The sequence below is a fragment of the Microtus ochrogaster genome, unplaced genomic scaffold (genome assembly GCF_000317375.1).
Source record: "Microtus ochrogaster isolate Prairie Vole_2 unplaced genomic scaffold, MicOch1.0 UNK1, whole genome shotgun sequence".
Taxonomy (NCBI): domain Eukaryota; kingdom Metazoa; phylum Chordata; class Mammalia; order Rodentia; family Cricetidae; genus Microtus; species Microtus ochrogaster.
In genome coordinates this window covers 906974-914280 of record NW_004949099.1, presented here as the reverse complement: position 1 = coordinate 914280, position 7307 = coordinate 906974, and the positions used below count along the sequence as shown (strand labels likewise).

The 7307-nt window shown below is 51.2% G+C and overlaps 1 protein-coding gene across 1 annotated transcript in view; it reads left to right on the top strand.

Annotated features, from left to right (window-relative positions):
* Positions 1–2096: 2096 nt before the first annotated feature.
* Positions 2097–7307, top strand: part of Anxa4 (annexin A4) — a 52189-nt gene continuing 46978 nt past the window's right edge. The window contains exon 1 of the mRNA XM_005364807.2: positions 2097–2158. The gene's annotated coding sequence lies outside the window, so the exon portion shown is untranslated. The remainder of the gene's footprint in view (positions 2159–7307) is intronic.

The window sequence follows — 7307 nt, the reverse complement described above, 5'->3', positions numbered from 1 at the left end:
GTGCTGGGGGTTAAATCCAGGGCCTTGTGAGTGCTTAGCATGTGTTTACCACTGAGCTATGTCCTTAAAACCATTGCAAGTTTTTGTTGTTGTTTTTCTTCTTTGAGACAGGGGCTCGTGTATCCCAGACTGGCAAAGTAGCTGAGGACAACCTTGAATTCTGATCCTTCTGCTCCACCTCCCAAGTGCTGGGGTTACAGGTGTGTACCACCAAACCCAGGTTTGTTGTAAGAAAAAAAAAAGTCTATCCTTGCTTTCATTCAACTTCAGGAGAAATCTGAAGTAAATATATGTTGTACCCATTTTGAAGTATGCTTGTCCATGCACCACTTGCGTGCCTGGAACCCATGGAGGCCAGAGGAGATTGCAGTATCACTTGGAACTGGAGTTATAGATGGTTTAAGACAGCAAGCAGGTACTGGAAATTGAACCTGGGGTCTTCTCGCAGAGTTGCCAGTGCTCTTTTTATATTTATAAAAGAAGATGTGTTATTTACTTTATGTGTATGAGTGTTTTGTCTGCAAGTCTGTATGTGTGTCATGTATGCCTGGTGCCTGCAAAGGTCAGAAGAGGACATTTATAGAAGGGTGTGAACCACCATGTGGGTTCTGGGAGCTGAACCCAGGTCCTGTACAAGGGCAGCCAGTGCTCTTAACCACTGAGCCATCTCTCTAGCCCCTCGTCCTGAGATCTTTGATGTGAAGTCTCTCTGAGTCCTTACATTGGACAACTCTATTGTCCTAATGTTCTGTCTTAGGTCAGGTTCCCCAGAAATAGAACAGGATATAGATGCCCTGTTAGTGCTTTCTTGAGGACGTTCCCAGGAGAACCCTGTAGGTTATTGGAAGAAGCTGTGAGGGGCCGCTGAGAGCTCAGAGACAAGACTGCTGGAGGCCAGCCATCCTCTGATCCCAGACGAGCGCTGGCCAGATGTAGTCCTGGCTTCTGGTGTCCCATAAAAGGCTCAGTCAGGGACTGGAGAGATCAGCAGTTAAGAGCACTGGCTCTTCTTCCAGAGGACTTGGGTTCAATTTCCAGCACCTACATGGAAGCTCACGACTGTCCATTACTCTAATCCCATGGGGACTCAATGCTCGTGTCTCCTCCCCATGCGGAAACTTAGAAACGTTTAGGTCTTCAAACATGAAAGAACAGGCCCAAGTCTAGATCTGTTGTCTCCTCCTGAACCCACAGCTGCTAACCACACAATAAGCTACCTTCTAGACATGATGCTGATATAATTTAATGTAATGACCACATGGGTTTTGATTGGCTGGATAGCAAACATCGCCCAAAGCAAGCCATTCTTTGTTAAATAAAATTGAAGGTTACTGTAGAGGCACAGGCTCGGTTCTTCAAGCATTCACTGCACCTGCTGCAAGAGGCGTGTGCCCCAGTCGGGCACACAAGTGTCAGCAACGAGCGAGCGAGAGCCAGACTGGTCAACCAAGCAACTAGCAGTAGGGGGTTCAGCAGGAAACCAGGAGCTGCTCCTAATGGCGGTCCCTAAAGGTGCGTTGTACCCGCTCCCTGCACTGATCCCAGGACTCTGGAGACTGAAACTATTTCCTTTAAGGGAGACGTGGAACTGCTAGGAATTTTCTGGAACATAAGTTGTACTGTAGAACAGAATTGTGCCCTCGGGTGTCATTTTCTACTTTTCCTGCCCACTTTTATCTGGTCTGGGCGTATGAACCCCGGGTGCCCGGCTGGAGCGCTGAGACCCAGGGCGATGTGTGGCCCCTGCGGTACTCAAGGCTGAGATCTTGGACTGGGGACCCGAGTGGGGTCTGGCTGTGCAGGTTAGGGGTCCCGAGTGGGTTTTAGAGGTGCAGGGCCAGGGTCCTGAGTGAGTTTTGGCGGTGCACGTGCCAGAATCTTTGTTGGGTTAGAGTCGTGAGTGGGGTACGAAAGTCGAGTGTGAGTGGGATCCGCAGCCAGAGCGTCCTCGGGCGCCGCCTGGTGCGGAATGAAAGGGGCGGGGGCGAGTCTTGCACGGCTCTAGCAGTGCTTGGCCTGGGAGGGACTTTTCATCCCGTGGGCAGAGGGACAACCAGGAACTCTGGCTCAGTCTCCACCCCAGGACGGGGCGGGTCCTGTCGGCCCGAAAGAGGGTGTGGCAGCCGCAGTAGGCACACAGCCGGTCTCCGCGCGGGAGGTAAGGGGCTTGGGCCGGGGTTCAGACATTGAGGGTGGGCTCTGGGTTCTGGGTGTGGATCCTAGGCTCCCGGCCGGTGATTTAGAATCGGACCTGGAGATCTAGACTTGGTTGGGAGACTCTGGGTTCGGCCGCAGGTCCTAGGCTGGGGCCTGGAGACCTGAACTTGATCTCGGGATCCTCGGCTCCGTCGCAGGTCTTGGGCTCCTGCCTGGGAGTCTTGGGCTCCTGCCGGCTGTCCTAGGCTGTGGCTGGGGGTCGTAAGCTCAGGGACCGGGTGCTGCGACCAGGCGCGGTTCTTTGGGCCACCTGGCACTGCGCCCAGGGCGCGTGCGGTCCCGAGCCGGAGCAACCACCTGGGAAGCAGTGGGAAGGAGCAGGCGGCGCTGTACACACTACTACCCAGACGTGCCCATCATTCCCAGACCCCTGTAGTCCTTTGCGGGGGGTCCAAGCGCCTGTCTCCACATGAAGGAAAAACGACCGAGTTAACACTCGTTGAAGCTCACCCCAGCATACTTGTGTTGCCTTTTCTTCTTTACAAATAAGTTTGCTTTCTCTTATTCTTAGGGCGTTCCTCGCCCACCTTGTCCAAACGACCTCGGCACAGTGCCTGGCACACAGGAATCATCTTATTCTGAGCTGTGTGTCCCTTGTCTGCCGGTGGCTATAGTCTCACTCGGTTCTCAGAGCCTTGACCAGCCTGGGACTTTGGTACTTAAGAGGATGGCGACTTAAACCTCTGCTTGCTTGAGGTGCACCCCAAGTGTGTGGGAAGCCTCCAATTTCTGGAGGAGCACTGTGGGCTCTGAGTAATGTGGCTTTTGTTAAACCTGGGCTCCTGGCTCTCCAGTTGATGGTGGAAGGGTGGATGGGATGACCCACTAGTTACCTGTCCCGCTGCCCATCGTTTCCAGACTCCTCGCTTTCTTAGGTGGGAAGCAACTCTCCCATTGCCAACGAATCCATAGAGAGCAGAGAGGAGAATAAGTCAGGGAACCAGAGATATACTTGCGTTGACAGAGTGCCCGCTTAGCATTCCAGAAGCCCTGGCTTTCATCCTTGACTCCGAGGAAACCAGGTGTTCTCTTGCCTGAAATCCCAGCGCCTCAGGACAGTCGGTAGTTCTGGGTAAGGTTGGAAGCTAACCTGCACTGCATGAGAGAAAGACCCAAACAACCTTATGCAAACACAAGAGCAGGTAGGGGCTGGAGAGGTGGCTCAGTGGTAAAGAGCACTTGCTGCTCTTCCAGAGGGCTACAGTTGGATCCCCAGCATCCACTTGAGAGGATTCACAACTGCCTGCAACTCTAGCTCCAGGGGATCTGACACCTTACGGCCTTGGAGAACACACACACGTGTACTAACAAAACCTTTTTATTAAAAAGTAAGCCGGAGATCGGAAAGCGATGATAACCACTGGCACCCGGGAGCCGCTGACTTTGGCGATGGCTATCTTGTCAAAGCCAGTCAGAACAGGCTTTGGCTGATTTCAGGGAACACACAGAGGTACACGCATCCATTGGTACTAGAGGCACAACTATCAGGCCAAGGGTAATGATTTCCTCCTAGCTGGATTCATTGCTTTTGTTAGGGATCATTTTTTTTCTCTGCAAGCAGCCTGACGTTCAGGGTAGCCAAGGATGTCCTCAAACTTCTGATTCTAGTGCCTCTACTCCTGAATGCTGGGATTACAGATGTGCACAACTATGCCCAGTTTATTCGGTGCTGGGGAGTCGAACCCAGGACTTAGTGCGTGCTAGACAAGCACGCTACCAACTGAGCTGCATCTCCAGCTGCCAAAATTATACAGCTTTAAAATCTAAACCAGAAAGCTTCCACAAAGGTGTTGCTTGAGTTTGGGAGTGGAATTTTTCCCAAGCGAAGTGTTTGGAGGTCTGTGCTCCTGCAGTTAGTGTACGGAGGAAATTTCCTAGGTGCCGGGGTAGCCTTCTCAGAGTGTCTCTGAGTTATGCTCAGTCTACGCCATTTATTTCTAATTCTCTTCAGCCTGAGATGGGCTCTTTCGTAACCCGGTTTTACAGATGAAGAAACATGGTTCAAGTCCCGGTTCTACTACTTCCCCAAACTTCAGGGTGCATTATAATCCCCTAGGAAGTCTAAACAAAATTTAGATTCTTGCCCTACTTTTGTTTTGCTTGTTTATTTACAGGGTCTTATTATGTAGCCCTGAATGTCCTGGAACTCACCACGTAGACTAGGCTGGGCTGGACTCAGAGAGCCACCTGCCCCTGCCTCCCAAGTGCTGGGATTAAAGGCATGCACTCCAATGCCTGACTCTAGCCCTATTCTTAAAAAGAAATTTGGGGGCGAGGTCTTACTATGCAACCCAGACCAGCCTGGAATTTGACACCCTTCTGTCTCAGTCTTCTGGGCCCTGTTTTTACTGACTACAAGTGTGCACCCTCACCCTCTGGAGGGTCACTGCCCCAGGTTCTGACCCAGTATGGTGGATGGGGGTCCCATCAGTGAGAAAATAGGCCTTACACACTCACAAATGAGCATGCTGAACGAAGTGTGAAAGCGTGAGCTTCCATGGGCCTCTGGTCTGTCATTGCGCTACACGCTCTAGGTGATGTGAAGAGAAACACTCTAAACCCCCATTCCATGGGACAGTTCTCTACTACACAGTCAGTATAGCGGAGATCTGATGAACAGCAGACACTTCTCCCTCCAAAGCCAATTCTGAGTGAGTGTGTGTGGTGGTGGTGTGAATACACGGACCATGTGCTTGTGGAAGCCAGGGACAACGTCAGCTATTGTTCCTCAGGTGCTGGCCACCTTCTGTATTTTGAGACAGGTTTTCTCATTGTCTCACCACTAAGCCAGGCTGACTGGCTGGCGAGCTTCCCCAGCAGTGGGATCATAAGCGCACCTACCGCCCCTCCCTCTTTAAAACACAGTTTCTGGAAACCAAACTGTCCTCCTGCTTATGAGACAGCCCCTTACCAACGGCTCTGTTACCCTAGTCCTTCAATGTAGTCTCCAGTGCTCAGCACTTCTAGGCTTAGCTCCAGCTCAAGGTTTTCTGTTTGCAGCTGTTTCCAGGATTGAAGCTGAGATGGATTAATGCAGTCTGCTAGCTGTCTTAAGAACCAAGGGTCTCTGGGGCCCACTGTGGCTTAGGTGGGGTATAACTCCTTGCTGTCTGGTTGTGTTTGAACCAAGCTGAGATTTTTGCTGTGGGACCCTGAAATGCCATTTCTGAAGAGCGTTTTCTAAACTCAAAGGTCCCTATTCCTTGAGGTCAGTAAACTGTCGCACCATGTCCCGAGCTTGTCATAAAACTTCTGTGAATGTTATCGCCGCCATCAGCACAGGCATAAACGGTGACTAAAGGCCAGGCCATAGGTTGCCATGTAGAATCCCATGGGCTCCTCCCCACATCTCCCCTAACCGGCAGGCCTGGATGCCACGCAGAGTCTGAACAATGAGATGTCAGGGAGCTCCTTCTGGCCAACAAGGATGTGTTGTCTGTGTGAAGGGACCCTCCCCCTGGAGAGGGACCATGTGGCATTGCTATCGGAGGCTGACACGGGGTCTTGTTCTCCTGATTCACTTGTGCCTGAGCTCTCTTCCCTAGAGAAGGGAGCCGGGCCTTTACAGGAATTGGACCCCGACATCTGCCTCCCAGGGAGCAAAGGAACAAGCACATTTTCTGGAGTTTAGTGCCATTGTCTGCGGGTGTCCTTCTGATGCTCGTGAGGACCTACTGACTCAGTGGTTCTCATCCTTGGTAGAGGTGCCCCTGCCCCTGAACCTTCTGATGCTCGTGAGGACCTACTGACTCAGTGGTTCTCATCCTTGGTAGAGGTGCCCCTGCCCCTGAACCTTCTGATGCTCGTGAGGACCTACTGACTCAGTGGTTCTCATCCTTCGTAGATGGGCCCTCCCCACACACATAAGAATGTAACTCAAGCCACCTGTCCCTTCTTGGGAATAATGAACGCATACTTAACATTTTCCAGAGTTTCAAAAGGTTTCCCAAGTTCCTTCTTGGGAAGGGCTAGGATGTTTGGAGAGTGCCTGAGGGTCATGGGCAGAACTACTTGGCAATTTGGAAGCATTTGTCAAATTTTTATATGAAGACGTTCTAGCAACTTCAATTCTAGGATTTTTCCCTGGATTTACACTTGGGATGTGTAGAGCTGCGCGCATAGGTGCAAATGCTGCGGGCTTGCTATAGGGACAGGAAACTGGAGCTGCTTATGTGTCTGTCTGTAAACGACAGAGTGAGTTCCAGCTTGTTTGCAGCGCATACGGCCCTGAGCTACTTGGGAGTTGGTGTGATGGAAGAGCGTGAATTCTCTAAAAGGCTAGATATGGTGATTGCGTGGATATTGGAAACCAAGGGTCTGGAGAGGTGCTCACTGTAAAGAGCGGGCGCACCAGGAGGCTTCCAACAGCCTGCAACTCCAGCTCCGGGGGATCTGCCACACACACACACACACACACACACGCACGCACGCACGCACGCACGCACGCGCACACACACTCAATTAAAAAAATTAAAGGAAATCCTTTAAAAAAGTGAAAAGAATAGCACACAAAACTAGTATTGTTAGATCTGGCTAAGAAAAGTAGAAACAAAACCTCTAAGCTCCCCAAACTGGAATGAACAGGAAAAAAAGACGGTGGGTTTGCATTGCTTTAACGTGCCCTTTTCAGGGCTTCCAGCTAATATGATAATTTATGAAAGCAGGACGGGAAATAGATTGTAGCTGTCTCCGATGTCCCCAGTTCTGAGAGTTGCGCTTATGTGAAGGGGTGGACAGAGCCACTCATGGCCTCTCAGGCAGAGCTGAAATAATGGCAGAAGGGAAGGCGCAAGTGAGAGAGCACAGTGACAAACAGCTCTGGTCACCAGGGTCCACCCCACTGCAAAGTGCCAAGATCGATAGACGGCAATAAGGTGAAATAATACTGTTTCTGCCAATATACACGTTATCCTTAAAATAAAAATATAAGCAAAGGGCCGGGCGGTGGTGGCGCACGCCTTTAATCCCAGCACTCGGAAGGCAGAGGCAGGCGGATCTCTGTGTGAGTTCGAGACCAGCCTGGTCTACAGAGCTACTTCCAGGACAGGCTCCAAAGCCACAGAGAAACCCTGTCTCGAAAAACCAAAAAA